Genomic DNA, 24,944 nt, shown 5'->3' with positions numbered 1-24,944 from the left:
TAATAGATATGAATGGAATTGGAAAGAAATTTACCGTGTACTAGCGTTTGTGGTAACCTGCCTCTTCACTTTGGCCTGCTGCGATCAAGAGTAGTAATTATGGTTGCTTAGAAAAAATCTAGCAATAGTGTCAGGTAATTATTGGGCACTCCAATATCCTAGGCACTAGGCTAAGCTTTATTCATATATTATCTCATTGAAGTTTCATATTGACCCTATTGCGTAGGAACAGTTTGGAACCCAATTTTGCAGATGAAGGAACCAAGGCTCATAGGAATAATATACCTTGTCCAAGGCTTTAAATGCAGAAGTAGCAAAGTCAGAATTTGTAACCTAGTCATTTGACTGCAGAGCCTACGTTCTGAAACCATGGGCTAGATTGCCTCTCTGTAAACTGTGTTTAGGTTCTAGATAGGGTAGCTATCACAGGTATATTGTGGAAACTCCTTCACATCCTTTCCTGTAACTGCACCCTTATTTGAGAGTACTTTGGTCTGAGTATGTGGCAGAGGAAGGAGTGGTCCACTCTTTAATACAGAGGTCAGCAGACCACGGCCAGTGAGCCAAATCAGCCTGCTGCCTGTTTTTGTAAATCACATGTTATTGCAACCCAGCCATGTTTATTCATTTATGTATCGTCTATGGCTGTTTTTGCACAGCAAGGGCAGAAATGAGTGTTTCAACAGAGACCATATGGCCATTTGTATCATCTTGTCCTTTATAGAGAAGGTTTGCTGATAGAAATCTGGAAGGATGTGTGCCCTATTACAGTGACCATTCTTCTTTCCCTAAAGAGAGTAACTTAAAAGACAAAACAACCCTAGGGACTTCCCTGGTGGTGCAGTGGTTAAGAATCTGCCTGCCAGTGCAGGGGACACAGGTTCAAGCCCTGGTCCGGGAAGATACCACATGCCACAGAGCAACTAAGCCTGTGTGCCACAACTGCTGAGCCTGCGCTCTAGAGCCCACGAGCCACAGCTACTGAAGCCCATGCGCTTAGAGCCCGTGTTCCTCAACAAGAGAAGCCACTGCAATGAGAAGCCCGCGCACCTCAACGAAGAATAGCCCCCGCTCACCACAACTGGAGAAAGCCTGCATGCAGCAGCGAGGACCCAACACAGCAAAAAAAAAAAAAAAAAAAGACAAAACAACCCAGTTTTAGGGCTACTATCCTACACATGCCACAGGGATACAGGTAGTTGTAGGGTTTTCCGAGGCAGCGAACAAGAGCAGTCTATTTCAGGACAACTGAAGGCCCTCTGTGCGCGGCTGACTGGCTGGCATTCTCTAACTGGGTCTTCGTTGCCTTGAAACTCTGCCTGCTGCTGCTCCTCTGAGATGGAATGTGTATTCACAAATGAGGTGCTCCTTTAGTCATGGTGCATTTCCTGGGCCCTGGAGACATGGGCATGACATCACCAAGGGCCAATTAAAACAGGCTTCTCGGTCACACAAGCCCCTGAACCTCTTTAGTGGTCTGTATGGAGTGTGTGTTCTGTTCCTAGCCCTCAGGGTGTGAATTGAGACTGCCTTCCTCATCCAGCCATATTCTGGGCGCAGAAGTCTAGCTTCCAGACCCGAGAGGCCAGGTCAAGTTTGAAAATTTGCAGAGCTGGAGGCAGATTCCCATTTAGTATTTTTTTCCAGGGCTCAGTTTTTATACCCAGTTTTCCACTCTTAATGACGTTGTTACTTTATGTGGGAAAGGGAGGGTGGTGAAAGATGCTGTCTGTGTTAGGTAAAAGACACTTGGCAGTTAGAATTTCTGGATAAGTATAGGTTGGTAACATAACAAAATCGGAAGCATATTTTGCCATTATGTTACATGGCTTTTGTGTGTAGCTTAACATCATAAAACAACATCTTTTAACAGTAAAGGCTCCTAGCAAAATTAGTGTGGCTTAGAATAGGGCAATTACCAAAGGAACTTTACTAAGGGGGATTAGTCACTCATTAAATCTTTTATCTTCAGGAAGAAAAGAAACTTCTTTTTTTTCAATTCTTTTTTCTTAGAATTTAAGCATTTTAGGTATACCCCGTGCCACACCCCCTCTTTCTAATTTATATATGTACTTATTTATGAAAATGACTTGTGGAATTTAGTTTCAGATATAACTGTTCATTCTATGTACCAGAAAGTTTATTGAAAGACTTGTTTTCTAATTAGTAATAGCTCAGTCTCTTGCTAACAAGCCATAATTGTAAAATTCCCTCTAAAAATTATTCAAGGAAACAGGCTCAGGACTCAACGTGAGATTACACTGGACAGACTTTTATAGTTTAATACAGGGATTGAACCAAAAACTTGTGTTTTCCAGTCTTCACAGGCAGTCTACGGTTGAATGAGAATGATTCCTTTAGTATTTTTTCATGTTTGAATTCTTTTTAATGAAGTCTAAGAGAAATTACTAGACACAGACATTTTTGTGAGTATTATGTTATCTGTGGCTACCCTAAACCACAGAGCATGCCACCCCTACAGCTTAAAAAAAATCCTTGTTGTTTCTGCAAAGATAAAGATGATTATTATTTTTTTAAATTGTAGAGGCTTTTATTTTAAGAATCACTTGAAAGTGTATGAATTTATTCCTATTTCCTAAGAACAAATATAGCAGTAATTAAAGGAATTTCCTCTAGAACTGTGCAATATATTATAAAAGAGGCCACCTTTTAGCATTTCAGAGATTCCCCCCCTTAAAGATCTCTATGCAGTTTAAAACATTAATTATTAAAATTTCTAAACATCTCTGATATTTTTAATGGTATATATGTGTGTGTGTGTGTGTGTTTGTATATGTATATATATATTTAGATTTTATAGGTGAGGAAACTGAGGTACAGAAAGATTGAATCTTCTACCTTGTGTCATTCATAGAAGCAGATATTGAATGCATAAATCATTCTTACCAAAACCCTTAAGAGGATATTCCTCTGTGTCTTTACATAAAATTGTTCTTGTTTTTCTTTGCTAGCTTCCAAGCTTTGCCTCGTTAACAACGAATTTTGTATTCCACAACCCTTTTGACGGTCGACAAAAGAGCAGGTTAGCCTGGGCAAACTGGAGCAAGCCTGGAGAGGGGCCAGTTACCACAGGCGTAAAGGTGTGGGGCTGGGGCTCTGGGAGATCTCCTGCCTTACTCTTGGCAGAGGACCAATTCTCCTCAACCCCATCCCCCAATTTCTCACACCTGAACTAATATTTTGCCACCTCTCAGAAGGTTGTCATGAACACTGATGAGTTTAACGCCGAAAAAAATGCTTCAAGCCTTTTGGAAAAAAGGTCTGTCTTATATAAGTACACAATTAGTATTGGCCACAGCACCGGTCACAAGCCTCTTGAGTGGGCAGTAGGCACCCTTGGATGAAGTTAACCAGATGCTTGTTTTGGTGAGGACAGACTCTGGAATGAGGTCTGCTGCTGCCTTGAGAGGACACGTCTGGTTTGAAACGTTGAAAGCCAGGTGATCCTTTTAGCAGCTACGCAGTAATGTCTCTTCACTGCTTCTGTTTCCTGCTAATTTGGGGAGCAGCAGATGCCTCCCTCGGAATCCCTCCCAGAGTGTTGGCATGCCGTGCTGATCTTCTCACTAAGCCCTAAACTTTTCCCGCAGAAGAAAAGTCTCGAAAGGTTAGTCCAGAATATGATAGCGAGAAGTTGTGAGAGATAGTCTGATTGGTTTATGAAAAGGTAAGGATGAGTCATGTCACTCCTAAAGGCACTGGCATCCATTTATTACACCAAAGCAAACACTGAAAGAAGGAAGCCTTTAGTCTCATTAAGGAACCCAGACAAAAATCCCACTTAATCCATCTTGCTTTTCCTTTTCCTCTAACTCAGCTGGTGTGCAGGTGTAGGGCAGCTTGGCAGAAGCTTTGAACATTTGGAAAACGGAGTCATTACTGAAAGTCACTGACACACACTTCCCTTGGAATGCTGCTGATGTCATGGAAAACTGGGACCTTAGCAGTAACCCCTAACAACCAGAGCTACAGTAAACAGTAAATGTTACCTCCACCAAGGCATTGGTTTTTAAAGAGTTTTAACAGGCTAGGGCTTGCCAGCCACAACTCATAAAAATGTTCTTATAATTTTACCCTGCTCTCTAAAAGCACTGGATAACTGCTGAGGTTTCTCTGCCACTCGGGTATGCAAAGCCAAATTCACGTCAGTTTCAAGGTTCACTATTCAGAATTTACAGCTCTTCTTTTCCATTCCTCTTCATACCCCCTGCCATGCTCACAGGATTAGGCCTGGGAGATTTAATACTTTTTCAAAGAAGTCTCTTGTCTTACTGAGTTGCCTCCATTTCTGGTGATGGGTTGAATCTGTGTGCTAGGTTTTGCCTAGTGTTTTATTGGCCTAGCGGTTAACCCAGTCTGGTTAATTTGTAGCCCTTGATCAATAGGTTATATTCCAACTGATTTGAAATAGTTGGGCAAAGTGACACCCTGTAGTTCAAACACTGAACTAGGTGCATAGCAAGAGAACAACCAGCACGTGCTGTCTGTCGTATAGAGTTGTCGAGACTGGTTGCTGTCAACAGTTTAAAAAAGGAAAAGAAGACATAGAAACCAAGAGATCGGGAGGAATTTTCTCCCATGATTGGCTTTTTGTTTTTTTAGGAGAGAGGTTAGAGGAATATTACTATGTAAACCAAACCCAGCATGGCTTCTTTTAGACCTGTCCACAAGGTGGGAAGAAGAAGAATGCTTGTGCAAGGCATTGTCAAGGTGCCCATATAACTTACCGCCCAAACTGGATACTTGGAGAGTGAAGGGGCGCTACTAATAATTACTCTGGCACAATGGGAATAAAGCTGGACTGTCCCAAGCAGAGCAGGAATATGGTCATCTCCATCACTGTGTGACCCACCCAGCCCAAGCCCTTTGAGGAGGCATTCTTCACAGTGCCAGAGAGAGTGGACCCATTCATGCAACCTGCGTTGTCTCAGTTCCAAGAAAACAAGTCCACTCTTAGAATTAGTGGCCTAGATAGGGAACTCTTACTGCAAGATTTCCCCTTAGTTAAAACCTCAGGTAGAGTAAACTTGAACTCATAGTCTTTATTTACCCAGTTTTGAATATGACTTTTATTGCCATAGACCAGTGGTTCTTAAAATGTGATGAGATACCTGAGGGTCCCCAGAGATCCTTTCAAGGGATCTGTGAGGGTGAACTTTTTTCATCATAATATTAAGGCATTATTTGCCTTTTTCATTCTCATTTTCTCACAAGTGTACAGTGGAGTTTTCTAGAGGACATGTGAAGTATGATATTTTAATGAAGAGCCAGATTAATGAAGAACCAGATATTGGAATGTATTAAGCCAGACATTAAAGAGATTGGCAAGACTGTAAAACAGTGGCACTTGTCTCACTAAATTTTTTCATTTTAGAAAATGCAACTATTTTTCATAAAAATCCATTATTTATGTTGAGGTTATAGGTTGATTAGTGTTACTTTTAAACAAATCAACAAATACTTAAAAATTATTCAGTTTTGTTTTCTTTTAGTTTTTTTAAATTTTATTGAAGCATAGTTGATTTACAATGTTGTTTTAATTTCTTCTGTACAGCAGAGTGAGTCATTATACATACACACATATATATATTCTTTTTCATATCCTTTTCCATTATGGTTTGTCACAGAATATTGAATATAGGTCCCTGTGCTATACAGTAGGACCTTGTTGTTTATCCATACTATATATAATAATTTGCCGCTGCTAATCCCAAACTAGGGATTATCATACTAAGCGAAGTAAATCAGAAAGAGAAAGACAAATACCACATGATATCAGTTATATATGGAATCCAAAATACGATGCAAATCAACATATCTAGGAAACAAAAACAGACTCACAGATATAGATAACAGACTTGTGGTTGCCAAGGAGGGATGGGGTAGGGGAAGGAAGGAATGGGAGTTTGGGATCATCAGTTTTAACTTCTGATGTGGTCAACATATTCCTCATAAATAAAAGCTCTATGAGTCCTTAATAGTTTTTAAGAGTATAAATTGGTCCCAGGTGGGAAAGGTTTGAGAACTGCTGCTCTAGACCTTTCTCTCTCCTGAGGGAACATGCTGGTAAATTGAGGTGATAAATTCCCTGTGAGAGAGACCATCTTTATTCATTATCTTATCTACTACAGCACCCAGCAGAACGCCTTGCCCACAGTTAGTGCTCTTTATAGATATGCATAGATGGGCTCCTGTGACAGCTCTGAAAAGTTACCACGTTCTCTCATGTTTGGGTGTTACATTAACATTACTGTTTTTTTTAAATTGAGGTATAGTTGATGTACACTGTTGCGTGTTTGGGGTTTTTTGTGTGTGTCTTTGTCTTTTGATATTTAATGTGTTCCAGTACTTTTTGTTAAATAGTTTTATTGATATTTTGACATAACAATAATGATGTCATTTTTTTCCTTCCAAAGTCTTATGTAATAGATCAAATTCTCATATGAAACGAGAATGTTAGATTTAAAAAAAAAAATGAAGAATAAAACAAGAACTCATTACTTTTATTTTTTTAACCTACCAATTCTTCTTTATCCTCATCTCAGGTGTCACCTTCTTCAATTAGCCTTCCTGGAACTTCCCAGGCTGGCCTGGTACCCCTCCCATGTGCTTTCTAAGTAACCTTTATTACTGGAAGTACTACTCTGGTCATGCCATTGACATTTTGGTTTCCCCCAGTTAACTTTGCATGCCTTTATGACAGAAGTGCTGTCTTTAATTTCCTTATTCCCAGAATTGAATAGTACTTGGTAAAGGGTAAGCACTAGAGAATCTGTTAAATGAAAATGTATAGAAGGAAGGAAAAGTTAGCTAATTTAACTAGTTAGTGAAGTGTCCAGTGCCCCACCCCCCTTCCCAAAATAGAGGGTATTTATTGCATCTTTAAAATATCACAAACAGGTCTTAGGAATTATCCAACATCTTGTTTCCATAGCTGGACAACTTTTAGATCTTATTCATCAGTCTGCTGAACTATTCCTTTTTAAAAGACATAGATATCATTCCCCCAATTTTTGTGATATTTTTAACTATTGTGACTTGCTAAATCAAAGCAGCTGAATTTGACACAGTTCAATATAGTTTCCTTCAAGAATTAACTCATCTTTCTGGGCTTGAGATACCCTGTGGATGTTTTTTCCACCCAGGACATTTTAGAGTTCAGCGAGAGACCTATTCTGAGTGAGGATATTGATGGGGAGGTGAGCACACATAGACTTCACCTTGTAATGACCCCCAGTGTAACGCCCTTGCTCGTGTTCTTTACACAACTACAGATAGTGCCCATCGTGGCCAGTCCTTTGTTTCCCCACTGTATGTCAACGCAGAGCCTCTTCTTTTTCCTTCCAAGGCGACTGAGATCTACATTGATGTGATTGAAGTCCCTCCGCAGGGTTCCTCTGGGGCCCTTCACAGTAACTATGCATCCCTTCAGGGTGATGTTGACATTTCCAAAATGTCGACAGTCTGATTGTTGAGAACTGTCTTCATTCTTGCAGTAGATGCAGCAAAGGGAGGTGAGGTATTTTTGTTTTCATTTTTTAATGTCATATTTTAACATGATTTCCATAGTACTGAAAAGAAAATTTTTAGTGGAAGAAACCACAATTTGAGATTGCTTTGTTATGACCTTACGTATAAACCAATATACAGTGGGCCCTGCATATCCGTGGATGTGGAACCTGTGGATACGGAGAGCCGACTGTACTGGGGCATTTTATGTAGGGGACTTGAGCATCCGAGGATTTTGCTGTCTATGCGGGGTGTCCTGGAACCAATGCCCTGTGGATGCCAAGGGGCCATATTTCCACCTATCTCTCCACACTCATAAACTCCTTTTCAGAGTAGGAATCTTTTAAGCCCTTAAAGGTTGGTTACCTTTTCCTGAGAATGTGATATTTCTCAATATCAGAAATTATTTCTTTTGGCAAAAAGGGAAAAATTCCATTATATATATATGTATGTATTTATATGTATATATATATACACACACACACACACATACATACATACATACCACATCTTCTTTATCCACTCATCTGTTTGATGGACACTTAGGTTGCTTCCATATCTTGGCAATTGTAAATAATGCTACTATGAGCATAGAGGTGCATGTATTTTTTCGAATTAGTGGGATTTTTGTTTGTTTGTTTGTTTTGTTTTGTTTTGTTTTCAGGTATATACCCAGGAGTGGAATTGCTGGGTCATATGGTAGTTCTATTTTTAGTTTTTTGAGAAACTTCCATTCTGTTTTCCACAGTGGCTACACCAATTTACATTCCCAACAGTGTACGAGGGTTCCCTCTTCTCCGCATCCTCGCCAACGTTTGTTCCTTGTGTTCTTTTTGATGATGGCCATTCTTACAGTTGTGAGGGATAACTCATTGTGGTTTTGATTTGCATTTCCCTGATGATTAACAGTGTTGACCATCTTTTCATGTGCCTCTTGGCCACCTGCATTTCTTCTTCGGAAAAATGTCTCTTCAGGTCTTCTGCCCATTTTTAAATTGGGTTGTATGGGTTTTTTTTTTTTTATGTTGAGTTGTGTGAGCTGTTTATATATGTCGGATATTAATCCCTTATCAGTCGTATCATTTTCAAATATTTTCTCCCATTCAGTAGGTTCTCTTTTTGTTTTGTTGATGGTTTCCTTTGCTGTGCAAAAGCTTTTAAGTTTAATTAGGTCCCATTTGTTTTTTTTTTTTTCGGATCTTTCTCCTAAAACAAAGGAAATAAAAGCATTCTGCTTGGTTTTAGGTTGAGTCTTTTCTCTGAGTGCTGTTAGTTATATGAGTCTCCAAGTCTCTTTCTTTTCCTTAAGACCTAACACTTTGGATAATTATTTACCAAACTTACCTGTGAGTGTTTGATGAGGAAACAGAGAGAGAATACGATGCAGTTCTTATCAAGTCCTCATTTAAAAAGGGTTCGGTGGGGGAATAGTAGTATTTTGTCTGAGATAGAGTCCTAAAGGAACACTGATTTTTTTGGACAGGGCGCTGGCTGGATGGGAATGGGAGAGCTGGATATTTGTCCTGACTTTGCTACTCTCTAAATATTAGTATGATTTCAGCAGATCACCTTACTTCCCTTTGCTACTCTTAAGTTTCCCCATCTGTAAAATCAGGCTGGATTAGAAGGTCTCAAAGGCCCCTTGCAGATCATCTAATTCTATAGTTTGTTTTGTACTCTGGCAGGATTTCATGTTCTTGACGTTCTTAGTTGACAAGTAAGGTGTGGGAGGAAATGACAGTCTTGAGTAACCAAAATGGATTTTGTCTACCCGTATGCGCTAATCCCCAAAAGAAGAAGAAAATGCAAATGAGCCAGGGGCCGAACACGAAAATGGTGACAGTGAGGAGAACATTGAAGCAGACAGCTGAAAGCTTCATTTCCTGGCCCGTCTGCCATGAGAAAGGCTGAGACTGCCAAAGCCTCCAGGCAATCAAGGCCAGAACTTTGGCTCACTCTTCTTTTGAACTCCCCCCATACCACACACACAAACCACACAGGAAAATTGTCGCTCTCCCTTCATATTTGTGCATTTTGGCTGCACTCCTATTTATGCCAAGTCCTCACCTAATCCCCTTCCTTCCAGCTGTCACTATATTCTGCCTGTTGCTTTCCGGGCTGTGGAAAGCAGCTGCAATTTCCAGTGGAGGCCCAGGGGTGGTGGCCTTAGCAGTGGGGCGTTGTTAGGGTGTGTGGACTCTGTCCGAGCCAACAGTCACTTTTACCTGGTTTATAGGCAGTTTGAGGAGTGTTCTCACTCTCCTTCCTTGGCACATGTCAGAACTGATGGCTTTAATTTTTTTCCCTCTCCTCCCTCTTTGGGGAGTTTTTCCCCACTCTACATTCCTCAGCCTTTTAGTCTGAGAGCGTCCTGTGGAAGATTTGGTTTGTCTTAGGTTCTTTTGCCAGGCTGCTCATCTTCTTCTTTTTTTTTCTTTTTTCCACATAAAACGTATTTATCTATTGGGAGAGCTAAAGATGGATAACCAGAGCTTACAAGCCTAGAAACTTGACCCCTTCTCATCTCTGACAGTATATCCCAAGCTATTAGGTCTCCCAAGGCCCAGAGAGCTCTTGGTCATTTGCTGTCCATCCGGCCTCTAGTTGGAGAGCTAGCTTTGGTGTCCTTTCACCTCTGGCTTGTGAGGTTTTCCCATGGAGCTTGTCTGCATACATCTCGTATTGGCTTTTAGTGATGGTAACCAAACAAAGAGACACTTGGTTCTCATCATATTAGAAAGCTGAGCAAGAATCAGGAAATCTGCTTGAAGAATCTTGGCTGAATATAAGGAGAAGCCATGTTATTATAAAGGTTTTAAATCATTCCAGTGTGCACAGACTGACCTTGCTGGCCTGAATATTGAAAGCAGAACAAAACTCCCACCCAGTCATTGTTTTTGGCTGATGAAGAGAGCCTTTTTAGGTACAGTGGGTTGTTCTCTGCCCCTATTTCTGGAAACTGCATCAACTATCTTGCCTTCTACCTAGCAGTGCCAACCCACACTCCTGTTTTTTTAAAATAAATTTATTTATTTATCTATATTTGTTTTTGGCTGCGTTGGGTCTTCGTTGCTGCACGCGGGCTTTCTCTAGTTGCAACAAGTGGGAGCTACTCTTTGTTGCAGTGCGCGGGCTTCTTATTGCGGTGGTTTCTCTTGTTGCAGAGCATGGGCTCTAGGCGCATGGGCTTCAGTAGTTGTGGCACGACACACTCCTGTTTATATAAGAGGAATCTCACATAGTTCTCAGAGCCTGGTGAAAAAGAACTCAAAGTGTGTCTGTGTTTGGGTTTGTCTGATGGTTTCTCCTATCTGTATGAATTTTGTATTTTATTTCAAAGAATTTAAATTTTAATTGATGTTAAATTCAAATAGACGAGTCTATTTGATAAAATTCTTTGGTGATAGGATCCTGTTTAACTTTATAGGTACTATATAAAGTCTTTTTATTCATGTTGGGAATAAAATACTACAAAGCCATTTTTTTTTCAATTCTGTTTTATCTCAATCCTGGACTTACTTGGCTATATTGTTTCTAATGCCCAGTTAACCCTTCTGTCACTCATCCTTTCTCCCACTCCACATTTTTTGCATTGTCTATAATTCATAGAATCATAGTTTGATAAAGCATTAGTACTGGAAGGGTCCTTAGATGTTAACTACCCAAGCTTAATTTTATAGATGAAAAAAGAGCCTACAAAAGTAACAGGATTAGGCCAAGGTCACATACCTGCCAGAGCTTAGGCTCACAAGTGTTTTTCCACCATACTGCTCCAGACTCCATGTGTCAGGAATTTTCCAAAGCACTAGACTAATAATAGCTACTTCAACAGTCAGGAAGTGCATCTTACTGGAAAGGGCAGAGGTTTTGGAGCCAGAGATATTTTGGTTTGAATATCTTGTTCTGCCATCTACCGGCAGGGTAAATTGGGCAAGTAACTAAAGCTTTTAGGGACTCTGTTTCTTCGTCTGTGATATGGGAATAATAATAATAATACTTTCGGGTTATTATGAGTATTGCACTATATGATCTATATAATGTGCCTGTTATACATATTGTGTTCAACAAATTATTATTATAAAAAATCTACTGATCATAGGAAATATTATCTCATATATATAAATAATAATTTAAAATAGGTATTTTCGGGCTTCCCTGGTGGCGCAGTGGTTGAGAGTCCGCCTGCTGATGAAGGGGACACGGGTTCGTGCCCCGGTGTGGGAAGATCCCACATGCCGCGGAGCGGCTGGGCCCGTGAGCCGTGGCCGCTAAGCCTGCGTGTCCTGAGCCTGTGCTCCGCAACGGGAGAGGCCACAACAGTGAGAGGCCCGTGTACCGCAAAAAAAAAAAGAAAGGTATTTTATAATTAGCTATTCTGAGCCGTTCTTATTCAATAGTATTCTCCTAAATTTAGCATTAAAATATGAATGGAGTGAGTTGTCCGGAAATGAATTCCTGAAAGTTATTTATACCATGACAGTGATTCATGCATTTCCCTTTTCTTTATAGCTTTCATCTGTACTTAGCTACAGTGTATCTTGTCCAAAAATTTTTGTACATGTTGAACTCACCCTAGGAAGACATCTGGAGTATACTTAGGTTTGGCCCCTGGTTTTCATTTAGCTAAACACTAGGATATAAATCTAGAATATAATCTACATAGAATGTTAAATTCATATTTTTGAGAAGCTTGAGATATTTAGTGTTATTCTGAAACTCTTTGTGTGATGAACAGCTTCGATGTGAAATTATATGTACCTGTTTGGAGTATAGGTTGAAGTTGTCTTGTGTTCATCATAAAAGGGCCCAAGATTGTTCTGTTAAAAGGAAGTAGAACTACGTTGTTGAACCCAATAGCATGGGGAGGAGGAATGAGGTAGGAAACAGAAGCTAAGATTGAATTAGCGAAGGCCAGAAGCAACAAAAGAAAGTTTGGAAGCTTCAGGAGTGATTCAGGGGAATTTCAGTTGTGGGCCTCTCAGATTGCATAGATGTCGTTGGCTGACTGGAATGCACTTAAGCTTAAAGTGGATGGAAGGACCTTGAGAAACTAGACAGAAAAAATTTCGCTTCTCTAATAATGAGAGGGCTTGGGAGAAAGAGCTTTGGCTTAGATTTTAGACAGAAGTTAAGTGCAAGTAGAAAGAGGCACTATGTGCTTTCCTCCATATGGAACCCTTAATTGCTAAGGCACTTTCAAGTTCATGTAATTTGGTCCATAACTATGGTTAGATACATAGACTTTTCTTTCCTTGGTCGCTTTTTCAGTAAGGTGAAAGTTAAAGAGTGCAGCAGTGGTGGAGAGTGGAGTGGATATTCCTTGTGCCTATTCCTACCCACTGTTATATATTAGGTTAAGAGCCTTAGGCCAGCAGTTTCTTAAAGATAAAAGTAGGCGTCAGTTTGGAGGAATATTGGATAATTGAATATGACCAGGAAGTAGAAGGTGCTATTTTGCTATATTTTGGGTTCATCCAGATGGGATCAAACCAGAGGAATTTGGCAAGCATTGGGACTCACCACTTAGAACCACACTGAAATAGTTGTGGTAGCAAAAGAATTTCTCCAGGAGACTTATTCCACTTGAGGCATAACAGCCAGAGATTCCTGGCCCTTGAGGGGAGAGTGCCAAAGCTGATAAATTTTAGAACAATCAACTGAAGTCTATAAACTCAGGAGAAGTAGTTCAATTCGATGGTACTGGGACTAAATTGTTTCCATAATTTTCACACAGAAGACATACTATGAGTAAATGTGTCCTATAATCCAGTGTTTAGAATTAGCTCCTCCCTAATATTATTTCCTTTCCTTGAGATTTAATATATTGCAGTTTAATAAATGAGAACATTATAGAAGAATTTAACTTTAAGAACTTGTGTTTGACTTCTTCTGTATTCGTGAAATTCTGACATATTAACCTTACCATTTTTTAAGACTTTCTGGAAGAGTTCTTCGTGACCTAAAATTTACCTTCCTGTTTAATCATTCTCTGCTTTTTATACTCTGGTAAAATTAACTACATTTCATCATCATCAGTATTGCTTATCCCTTGTCACCTGACATCTATCCCTGTATTGTCCAATTGTATCCCCTTCAATTTCCCAGTCCACTGACTTACATACATTAGGTTTTCATTAAATTTAATGGTGAATGAGGAAGTACTTTATATTTTAAACAACTGACTATTGTAGAGAAAGACAACACAACAGGAAGGAATTACTGTGGCTAAAGAGTCAAACAGGAGACTAAAAATGGGAGCTTTAAAATTTTTTAACAGCTTTATTGAGTCATAATTGACATCCAATAAAGAGCACATATTTAATACAATTTGATAAGTTTTAACATATGTATACACCCATGAAATCATCACCACAATCAAGATAATGAACATGTCCATCATCCCCAAAAGTTTCTATGTAGCTCTTTTAGTCCACCTCTCTCATCCTTCCCCACTTTACCCTCCTCAAGCAAACCACTCATCTGTTTTTGTCACTATAGATTAGTTTGCATTTTCTAGAGTCTTATATAAATAGAATCATACAGGGTAAACTCTCTTTGGTCTAGCTTTTTCACTCAGCTTAATTATTTTGAGATTCATCCATGGTGTTGCATCTATCATTATTTTATTGGTTTTTATTGTTAAGTAGAATTCCATTGTATGCATATAACACACTTTACTTATCCAGTCACCTATTGATGGATATTTTGGGTTCTTTCCAGTTTATTAATATTATATGAATTTAATTTATTTATTAATATTAATATTCAAATATTAAATTAAATTAAATAAATTTAATTATTTAATTTATTAAAATATTAATTTAATTTAATTTAATTTAAATTTAATTAATTTAATAAAATTTAATTTAATTCTATTAAATTTAATAAATTTATTAAAATATTAAAATTTATTAAAATAATTTAATAAATTAAATTAATTAATATAATATTCAAAAATATTTATGAATTTAATTTATGAATATGAATATTATAAATAAAGCTATGAACACTTGACTACAAGTCATTGAATAGAGGTATGCTTTCTTTTTTCATGGATAAATACCTGAGAGTAGAATGGCTAGATTATGGGATGGTGCATGTTTAGCTTTGTAAGAAATAAACTGTCTTCCAAAGTGGCTGTATCCTTTTGCATTTCCCCAACGATGAAGTAGAGTTCCTGTTGTTCCACGTGCTTGTCGGCATTTAATAATGTTGGTGCTTTGAATCTTAGCCATTCTAATAGATGTTTAGTGGTATCTCATTATTATTTTAATTTTCAAGTCCCTAATGATATATGAGGTTGAGCATCTTTTAAAATACTTATTTGTCATCTGTATGTCTTATTTGGTGAGATGTCTATTAAGATCTTTTACCCATTTTCAAATCAGATTGTTTAAGAGTTTTTAGAGTCCCTTGAGTCCCTTGTATATTTTGGATACAAGTCCTGTATCCAGTACGTGTTTTACAAAGATTTTCTTTCAGTCTGTAGCTTGTCTTTTCATTCTCTTAACAGTGTCTTTTGCTGAGAAGTTTTTTTTTTTTTTTTTTTTTTGCGGTACGCGGGCCTCTCACTGTTGTGGCCTCTCCCGTTGCAGAGCACAGGCTCCTGACGCGCAGGCTCAGCGGCCATGGCTCACGGGCCCAGCCGCTCCGCGGCACGTGGGATCTTCCCGAACCGGGGCACGAACCCGTGTCTCCTGCATCAGCAGGCAGACTCTCAACCACTGCGCCACCAGGGAAGCCCGACTGCTGAGAAGTTTTTAATTTTAATGAAGTCCAGCTTGACAATGTTTTCTTTCATGCAGAGTGCTTTTGCTGTTATATCCAGAAACTCATGGCCACGCCCAAAGTCACCTAGCGTTTCTCCTATGTTATCGTCTAGAGTTTTATAGTTTTGTGTTTTATATTTAGTTCTATCATCCATTTTGAGTTAATTTTTGTGAAGGGTGTAAGGTAAGTGTCTAAATTATTTTTCGTTTTTTTAATGTGGATGTCCAGTTGTTCCAGCACCATTTGTTAAAAAGACGATCCTTCTACATTGAATTGCCTTTGGCTCCTTTGTCAAAATTCAGTTAACTATATGTGAGTTATGAACTCTCTACTCTTTTCCATTGATCTAGTTATCCGTTCTTTCACTGAAAACACACTCCCTAGATTACTGTAGCTTTATAGTAAGCCTTGAAGTCGGGTAGTTTCAGTCCTCCATCTTTGTCTTTCTTCAATATTGTGTGGGCTACTATGGGTCTTTTGCCTTTCCATATAAGCTTTAGAATCAGTTTGTCCATATCCATTAAGTAATTTATTGGAATTTTTATTGGGATTGCATTGAATCTATAGATCGAGTTGAGAAGAATCAACATTTTGAGAATATTGGGTCTTCCTATCCACGGAATATCTCTCCATTTATTTAGATCTTCTTTGAGTTCTTTCGTCAGAGTTTTATAGTTTCCTCCTATAGATTTGTATATACTCTATTAGGTTTACACCTAAGTATTTCTCTCTCTTTCTCTGTCTCTCTGTCTCTCTGTGCCAAGATAAGTGGTGTGGTGTTTCTAATTTCAAATTCTAATTGTTCATTGCTGGTATATAAGGAAGCAATTGACTTTCATACATTAACCTTGTATCCTGTCTTCCTTTGGATTAAGTATTTTTTATGATTCCATTTTACATCTTTGATTGTCTTGTTAGCTATAACTTTATTTAGTTGTTTTGGAATTTATAGTGTACATCTTTAACTTATCACAGCCTATCTTTAACTGCTATTATGCCACTTCACATATAGTATAAGAATGTTACAGTAGCTGTATAGTAGTTGTCATATATTTTACTTATACATGTTATACATGTTATGAATCACACAATAAAGTTTTGTTTAAGCAGTGAGTTGTCTTTAAAATATATTTAAATAATAAAATATCATATATATTTACCTACTAGGTACCATTTCCATTGTTCTTTATTCCTTTGTATAGATCCAGATTTCCATCTGATGTTATTTTCCTTCTGCCTAAAGGACTTACTGTATTATTTCTTGTAGTGTAGGTAAGCTAGTGATGAATTTTTTCAGCTTTTGTATGTCTAAAGAGCTCCTTATTTTACCTTTGTTTTTTGGAAGATAGTTTTGCTGGGAATAGAAGTCTCGGTTGACAGTTTTTTCTTTCAGGTTTTTGAAGTTGTGCTACTGTATTTCTATTTTCATTGTTTCCAGCTAGAAACTGCACTTATCTTTGTTTCTCTGTATATAAAGCGTCTTTTTCTCTTTTTCCTTTTAAGTTTTTTTCCTTTCACTGGTTTTGAGAAACTAATTATGATGTACCTTCATGTAATTTTCTCATGTTTTTTATGCTTGGGATTTGTTGAGCTTTTTCATATGAAGAGTTATAGTTTTCACCAAATTTGGGAAAATCCTGACCATTATTTTTTCAAAAGTTCTTTCTTCTATCCTCCTCCTTGGAGACTCCTATTACACATATAGTAAATCACCTGAAGTTGTCCCCCCCCACCCAATAGCTCACTGATGCTCTTTTCATTTGGCTGATTGTTTTCTGTTTCATTTTAGATAGTTTCTATTGCTGTAGCTTCAAGTTCATTAATTGTTTTTGTTTATTTCTATGTTTACTTAGTTTCTATTGTTGTGTCTTCACAACTTGTGTCTTCAAGTTCTCCAATGTGTAACCTACCATTAATTCCATCCAGTGTATTTGTCATCTCATATATTGTAGTGTTTATCTCTAAAAGTTTGATTTTGGGTCTTTTTGCTATCTCTAACTTTTCAAACATATAGAATATAGTTATAATAACTATTTTAATATCGTTGTCTACTCATTCTAGCATCTGTGTCAGTTCTGAGTCCATTTCAGTGATTGAGTTTTCTCCTTATTATGGGTCTCACTTTGCTGCTTCTATCTATGTCTGGTTATATTTGATTGGATGCCAGACATTGTGAATTTTACCTTCTTGGGTACATTGTGAATTTTACCTTCTTGGGTGCTGTATATTTTTGTACTCCTATAAATATTAAGCTTTGTTTTGGGATGTAGTTGAATTATTTGGAAACAGTTTGATCCTTTTGGATATTGCTTTTAAGTTTTTTGTGGTTTTTTTTGGCAGGAGCAGAACCATTTGGTTTAAAGATAATTATTCTCCACTATCAAGGCAAGATCCTTCTGTATACTGTACTCAGTGCTCCATGATTTATGACATTTCCATTCTGGTTGATGAAGACAGGCATTACTCCAGGCTTTGTGTGAGTGCCAGGCTCTTCTCTTTACTTCTATCAAATCTTTCTTTCTCCAGCCTCAAGTAATTTCCTCACATGCATGTACTAATCAGTACTTTGCTGAGTATTTGAGGGAGACTCCACAGATCTCTCATGTGAATTCTAGCTGCCTTGTTCTTCCCAGGTCCTAGGTTCCATCTCCTCAACTTGAGTGGACTCCATCTGGGTTTCCTCTCCCTGCATCACAGCCTAGAAATTATTAGTAAGCTGGGGCAGTCATAGAGCACTGCTCATTTTTTCCATCTCTAAGGGATCACTGTCTTTCATTGCCTGATGTCCAGTATCTTGGGGAAAAAAAGTTGTTTCATATGTTTTGTCTTAAAAATGTTTTTTTGGTTGTTTTAGGTGGTAGGGTAAATTTGATCCTGTTACTCCATCTTGGTCAGAAGAGAAAAAGCTTTTAAGTTTTCAATGGTGGTTATAGAAATGACCAATAGCAAGACAAGGAGTCTCTAACTGAAATACCCATGATGTTTCCTCATAAATTGAGAATTTGGAAAGAGAATTAATCTCAGAATTATCATTATTTTTTGTCCACTTACATCCATCACAGACATTTACATAACAAAATTCCTTGTACAAATGGTCGATCACATCAATGGGTAGATTATTGAATTTGAAGGGGAAAGACATACACAAGCCACTAGAATTATACGTTTCATAGAACATATTATGTAATAAGGAAATGATGCCAAGTGAATTGAGTTGGTATCATAGTACAGTATTATTTTAATTTCTTTATATCAGTAAATAGCTGTGAGATTTTTGGTTTTGTTTATTTGCTTTATTTGTGCTTTACTGGGAAGCCAATTGATTTTTGGCAAGAAAAGAAGCAGAAAAAAATACCAAAATGCTAGAGAAACGTAGGTTATCTCCTGTCTGTTCTTACAGCCCCTATAATGTCAGCCAAGTCAATAAATGTTTGCAAAATTCCAACTAGAATGTGATAAGGTACTTGCTGTAATTGCTTTCTCCTTTTATAGACAGTTTGAAAAATAGGGAAGTTCATGGATAAACAGCAGTAATTAGAATGCAATTGTGAATCTTGGGTGCAATTTGCATGTGTGAGTTTCAGATTGACTTGGGTCTTAGGGCAGAGAGACCCTTCTAAGACTAGTACCACAAAGATTTGGAGTTCATCTGCACAGTTTATGTGGCTAATTAGCACTTAGGGTTTCTTCAGTAGGGGCTAGTGAAGTAAGAACTAGATAATATCTTGTAAGATCTTTTTTTCTTTTTTCTTTTCTTTTTTTTTTTTTCCTATCTTGTACTTAGAAAAGGGGCTTGGACTGTTGAATTGGAATGGAACAATTAAACAGACTTTAAAATAAAGCACTGACATGCTGGCTGCTTGCCTGCTCTACTGGGGCAGCTCTGGTTCCAGGGAGAGAGAATGCTTTTTTTGTTTGTTTGTTTGTTTCCAGACAATTTCCTGCGTCATCACATTTTTTGTGTGAGCCAAGTGTTTGAGGTTGGTGATGTTGACAGAGCCCTTGGAGAATGGAAGGAGTTCATCTCCACAGAGAAAGGCTTTTGTATTTCAAGTTTGAAAATTCCAGAATATTTTTCTATAACATTGTTATTGCTAGCTTTTTATTGCTGGTCTCCCCTTATCTAGTTAGCAGCTTTTTAGGTGGATTAATGTTTTAAGTCAAGAAAGCATTTTAGAAAAACTATTTCTCTTGGCATTTATGAAACTCGCAACCACATATCTTGCTCTGCTTGGGTCTAAGTTTGGCAAATTGTACATGTAGTATTCCCAGAAGGCTTAGGGTTTCTTTTTTTTAACTATAAATTCTATGTTTATTAATATTTAATTTCCCTATAATAGAATCATTGCATGCTGAGTGACATTTTCTCATGAATTGTTTGGGGAAATATAAAATATGTTTGAACTATAATTATTATGATTTCCATTTATTTACAAATTTCCTTTTATTAATAACGTACCCAAGGCTATTTTTGATCATTTGAAAACAGAAATTTTGTTATATATATATTTTTTTTCTGGTACGATTTGGAACTCTTAATAAAGGTATAAACTCTTATTTAGAACTGAGTCCTCAGTCTGGTTCCATAGCACCTCTGATTCAAAGAACATGTTGCAGTTTATAAAAGACTTACTTTTGGTAGTGGAGGTGGTAGTTTTGGGAAAATGGGGATAGAGGGGGAGGCGTTAGGTACGCGCATATTTCTCTAACATCTGTTAATGTGCCAGGTGCTGACCCAGACATCTATGTTATCCTTTTGTAAACTGCCATTTCTGAATCTCAGAAAATGGCCTGATTAGGTAGGATCTGGGGAACTAGAAAATCTTACTATTATTATTTTTTAAACCTATACCTATAAGAGAGAGTTATTAAGAATTCATTTAGTATGATGCTTCTTCTTCTCTGTTTCAGATTTAAACTGTTTTTCTATAAGCTAATCAATAGAGGGATGATAAACATTTTAAAGCATGTTATAGCAAAGGTGTGGCATTATGAAAAATGGGACATTACATGGAAGTAATAGAATAAAATGTATGGAATTAGGTAGTCTGAGAATTTTAGAACTAAATTTAGAAATCACTTGGACCATGTATTTCATCTGACAGATGAGAAAACTGCTATCCTCAACCTATCAGCCTTACCCAACAGAGCTAGTTAGTGCAGATATAAGATGGAAACCTAGGTTGCTTAACTGCCAGTTCAGTATCCTTTCTATTATATCCTCATTCTGTTTTCTGCCTTCCACATGAGCTCTACATCCTAAATTAAAACAGTAACAACAGCAGTCACAAGTGATTGTGTTAAAAGTACAATTTAAACCTGTTTGTTGGTTGGTTGCTTTATAGCTGGCTTGTCAAAAAGTCTTAGGGAGTCAGGTATTGGGTAGGTCATGGCCTCTAATCTTATTTTCAAAGTTGGAGAGAAATCATTGGAGACGAATTATATAAACTTTTTTTTATAAACTTTTAAACTATTCATTTGAATGTTTAAGTAGTTGTGATCTCTGCTGTAATGGTCCTAGAAGACACTACTCAGGCCGCAGCTGGCTATTCTTGAGACCACAGAAAGAGAAAGAGCCTCTGCCCTGATGTATTCCATGAGGTGAATAATAGGCAACATTTAAGGAACACCTAGCTCATGGCAGACTATTCTCATCACACCCTTCCCACAGACTTTTTTCGTTCCCCACATCCCATACCAACCTTCCTTGACCAAATGCAATGAACAGGAGCTGTTGCATGAATTGGAAGGAAAATGTCTGAAATACATGAAGTTATAATGACTTGGTAAGTGCTCTAAAAATACTCTATAACTGAGTTGGAAGTTGCATCATCCATGCCTGTGGCACTGTGGACTGGGCCCAAATGGTATAATTCTCTACTGTAACACTGAAGTAATGTTTACATCTGCCAAGAAAATATTTTAGATTTCAAACCTGTGAAATGGCCAGCTATAATTGGTCAATTCCAGTGAACCACAGGTATATTTAGTTTCCTTCCTTTACTTCTTACTGTCTTCTTTAAGTAGGCTGAGCCAACTAATTAAGGATTGTGCTCTTGTATGACTCTGCAAGGTGAGCTTTAAAGTCACTCAATATATTGAATGCCTACATATTACACAGCACTGCTCTCTTAAATGTACAAACTCCTTAATAGAGTGTAAGTCCATTTCATTTAGAGAAAACAATTATTTTCGTCTACATATGTCAGAGTAATGATCGAAGTGGCATATTGTAATGACAGAACATGAGGAGTCAGAAAATTTAGATTCATTTTCCCCCCTACTGTTGATTCTTCATTTGATCTGACTTGAATCATTTCCTTTTTCTTTAGTTTCTATATCTGCTGAAGGTGAATAATAATACTTTCATTTGCCACACAGAGGTGCTGGGAGAATGAAAGATAAATTTTTCCAAAGCACTTTGAGCTGCTTAAAAGAAAGACTTGTTTAAACAAAAGTTGATTCCATTTTCCGTCTTGTTATTTCTTATGTTCAGATACCATAGAAAGTGTTAGAAGAGACTCAAAAGGTTTGGTTGTTTTTTATAACTTCATTTATAGTAGGTAAGGAGGTGAGTATAATTGCTTGCATTTTACAAACAAGGAAACTGAAGCCCCAAAAGATTTGTTTATTTGGGGGCTTAAAAGGAATATCCCTTTATGAGAATTGGGGGAAATTAGTGAGAGTATAGCCAATAACATTGGCCATGAGTTGATAATTATTGAAGCTGTTAGTGGGTATATGGGGGATCATTATACTATCCTGTATACCTTGCCTGTGTTTGAAATTTTGCATAATAAAAAGTTTAAGATTGATTAAAAAAGAAAGAATAGCCCCTGTTTTTATTTACAAAGTCCTTTTCAAAAGCTTCTGAGTCCGTTTATCTCATAGGCATGGAGAATCCTTTATTTCTTCGGGTTCAGCAAAAAATTGGAAAAAAAAACTTACATGCATGGACCAGAGCACAGGCATTTTAGTTTTTCATATTTGGTGTTTATATTCTATTTCCAGTGCTTTCTGAGTCACTTGCTACTTTTATCACTTTTAATGTAATATACTATTTTTTAAGAATTAATAGATTACTTTTTTTTTCTTACTCCTGTTCCAGATACTCGTCACCTTCTCTTTGTTGTTGTTGATTTTAAATTTTCATTTTCCTATTTCTGGAAATTGTTGGGAATTATAAGCAGTCACTTATTAACCCAATTACTTTATGCTTCAGTAGACTTGTCAGTGGGCGACCATGTGAATCATTTCGGCTTTTAGAGACACAGATCAACCTTGCCACCCCATACCCGCAATGGAAAGCTGCTGACCTCCCCATTGTAGGATCTTATAATCAAATGGCATTTGAAACATGTGAGAGCACTCATTAAACAAACAAACAAAAATCACCCTCAACCTGGGTTATTTTCACTGGTAGACTTCAATGGTTAGAGCTTGTCATTTCATAAACTCCTAGATAACACAAATGCTGGACTGAAAATGCAACATACTCGGTATTCATTTGTTTTTAGACATCAAAGGAAATTAAATTAGAATGTAATCATAGAACTTTAGAGTTAAGAAAAATCTTGATAATCACTTGCTATAGCCCTTTCAGTTTATGTGTGAAAAAACTAAATATTAGAACAGCCAAGTAATTTGCTCAGTTACGTAACTTAGTACTGACAGAGCTGGAACTTGAACTCGAGTTTCTTAGCTTTCAATTTAGAGTTCTTAACTAGGTTGCCTCTCAAGTGCATTTAAGTCCTTGATGTTGTTTGTGAACACTAGATACGCCTCTGCTTTTTATAGCTTAGAGATTTTACTGTTCTGGAATGCCATGCTGAGCCATTTTGGAGCCTGGGGCAAAAGGAGAAATCGGTGATATTGACCCTGCCTTTATTTAAAATTGCGATGTTTTCTTCATCGTGGAATTTTGGCATTAATTTTGAGTTTTAAAATCGTGCGTTAAAATATTATTTACCTTACTTCTACCTTGAATACTGAGTTTTACATCTGAGGTAGGTGTCTCACTAGATTCAACCTAGTCCCATCCTTGTTATTTTGATTTAATCCACTAGTTAATCCTTCTTTCAGTCTCTTGGCAGTTAAAAAAAAAAAAATCAAGCTATGGAACCTTTATACCCAAAGCAAACCCTTACTGTTGGCCACCTAAAAATGATGGCAACAAAGAAAACATACCAGAATTTGCATGTGCTATTCATTGACATCATAGTAGGTAACTTAAAGCATAGTAATTTTTGGCTCCATGAATTTAAGCTCTTTTAGAATGTCTACCAGTTTATTGAAAAGAGCTCAAAGCCAAGTCATGGGTTCTGTTGTCTGATCCTTGACTGCATTGTGTTTTGAGGTCTTACGTAATTGTGTTTGTATTGATTTCTATAAATTGAGAGCCAGAAGAAGGAAGCTCTTTATAGCCTTATTGTGTTCATCATTTTACTTGGTCTTTTCAACAAGCGTTTGAGATAGGTAACTTACAGGTTAGGACTCTTTCAGTTCCAAGTGATAAAACCCAACTCAACACTGGCTTAAGTTAAAAGGGAATTCATTAGCTAACATAACTGAAGAACGTAAGGGGTAGATCTGACTTCAGGTGTGACAAATCGTTTCATCAGGGCTTGGTCTCTCTACATCTCTTGAATCTGTTTTCCACTGGGTTGGTTTTTCCCACACAGAAGCTCCAGGCTTATGGTCCTACTAGCTTAACAACTTCAGGAGAAAGGGAATGAATCTTTCCTCCTTCTCCAGCAAAAAGCCTCAGAATTGAGTATAATTGGCCCAGCATGGGTCACATGCCCATCCGTGAACTATTAATTAATGCCCCGGGCATGCAGTTATTTCATTGGCTAAGCCAGCTTCATATGCTCAACCTTGGAGCAGGAGATAGACTGAGGGTGGAAAAGCTGTTTCCCCTAAAGGAAGAGAGGATTTCTTAACCCCTGCTCCCCAAAACGTATGCTGGAGGGCAAAGACAAATGTCTACTAGGATGTTGTTATACCCATTTCATTAATGAGGAAGTTGAGGCTTCATTAAGTTGATTTTCATAAGGCTACACTCTAATGAGTGATAGAGTCTTAATTTTGATTCCAATCTGCCTAACTCTAAAGCCCATCCTTTTTACTTCACACCTTGTTGTATCCCCGGAATACTATGCCCCTTCTCCTAAATGAAACTATGGTGGTTGCCATTTCTTTCTAGCAGTTGTTTTCAGCTGAGGTGATTTTGCCTGCAGAGGAAATTTGGCAATGTCTGGGGACATTTTTTGGTTGTCAGAACTGTGCAGAGAGGTTGAAGGGGTACTACTGGGTGGAACCCAAGGATGCTGTTAAACATCCTACAGTGCACAGGACAACCCCTCACGTGAAGAATTACCCAGCCTAAAATGCCAATAGTGCTAAGGTTTAGAAACCCTGCTTTATAATAAGGTTCCATTTCCAGCCTATTACTATTAACAAAAATTTGAAAGAAAGATGTAATACAAAGCAAGATTGAAAGAATTCCAACATCTAGGTATAATTAAGTAACCTTTCAATTCAGGGAGACTTTGATTTATTTTCATAACACCCACTATTAGAATACTGAGTTCTCTTGTTTAATGGGTAAATTGAAATAGCACATGTAATACATTCCTTTTTTT

The 24,944-nt window shown here is 37.6% G+C and overlaps 1 protein-coding gene and 1 pseudogene across 1 annotated transcript in view; one reads left to right on the top strand and one right to left on the bottom strand.

Annotated features, from left to right (window-relative positions):
* The window catches only part of RAD51B (RAD51 paralog B), a 610,290-nt gene that overhangs the window by 285,874 nt on the left and 299,472 nt on the right, over positions 1-24,944 (top strand). The window lies entirely within an intron of this gene.
* Positions 6,974-7,509, bottom strand: LOC132529766 (large ribosomal subunit protein uL6-like; annotated as a pseudogene).

This window comes from Lagenorhynchus albirostris, chromosome 1, assembly GCF_949774975.1.
Source record: "Lagenorhynchus albirostris chromosome 1, mLagAlb1.1, whole genome shotgun sequence".
Classification (NCBI taxonomy): domain Eukaryota; kingdom Metazoa; phylum Chordata; class Mammalia; order Artiodactyla; family Delphinidae; genus Lagenorhynchus; species Lagenorhynchus albirostris.
This window is presented reverse-complemented; position numbering and strand designations above follow the sequence as displayed.